Source organism: Trichechus manatus, unplaced genomic scaffold (genome assembly GCF_000243295.1).
Source record: "Trichechus manatus latirostris isolate Lorelei unplaced genomic scaffold, TriManLat1.0 scaffold00400, whole genome shotgun sequence".
NCBI lineage: Eukaryota > Metazoa > Chordata > Mammalia > Sirenia > Trichechidae > Trichechus > Trichechus manatus.
The window spans coordinates 228,247-229,135 of NW_004444336.1; positions in this window are offsets into that span (position 1 = coordinate 228,247).

Consider the following 889-nt stretch of genomic DNA (forward strand, 5'->3'; position numbering starts at 1 on the left):
AGATCACCAGGTCTGTCTTCCGAGGGGCCTCTGGGTGGATTGGAAACAGTCACCCTTGGGCTAGTAGTATTTGACCATTTAACCAGTTTCGCCACACAGGGACTCCAAGAATTGTAAATAAATAGAATATTCTTGTTTACTGAAATAACTAATTTTTTCCAGATCTGAAAAGGCTGAATATTAAACAGTGTTTTAAAGAAAACCCTAGGTCTTGTGTTGGCAGGTGTGGACATTTTGCCAACCCCCCCCAGTGTGTTCTCACCTCACTCTCACTTCTGAGCCACAGGTCCTACCTGGTAAATTGTAATCACCTGGAATGGGTAGTCACTAGCCAAACTGAGAAAAGGCGGGAAGGTCCACGGCTCCCCCTCGTGGCTGCTGCGAGGACAGCACACAGAGATCTGCAAGGCCCCAGAACATGCTAGGGAGGGGAAGAGAGAGGGAGGACAAGGGCAGGTTGAAAGAATAACAACTAAAACGTGCTCGATGCCAGGTGAGTATTCAGGACATTGAAACTACCAAGGCTTGCATCCTACAGACTAGTATATCTCGATCAAGAAGAGGGGTGAACTTTTCTCCCCAGCAGCAGGTTTCCTTGCCCAAATATAAACCATCTGAATTAAGACCAAAGTCCATTTTCAGTGCCTTTCCAATGAGAAAACATGAGTTTGCAGAAAATTTAAGAGCTTTGCTCAGTCAGAGTTTAAAGGCTAAGTTATGCTCTGGATCCCAGAGGGAGGAGTTTCTGACCAAAAGGAGTCTACCAACACAGTGGCTAGGAACTCCTTGGATACTGGATTCCAGGAACATCAGATATCCAAGGTTATTACAAAGACCTTCGGTCTGGTCTGTGGCTAGGAGCACTACCTTTGGGAAGACCTCCCTTCCA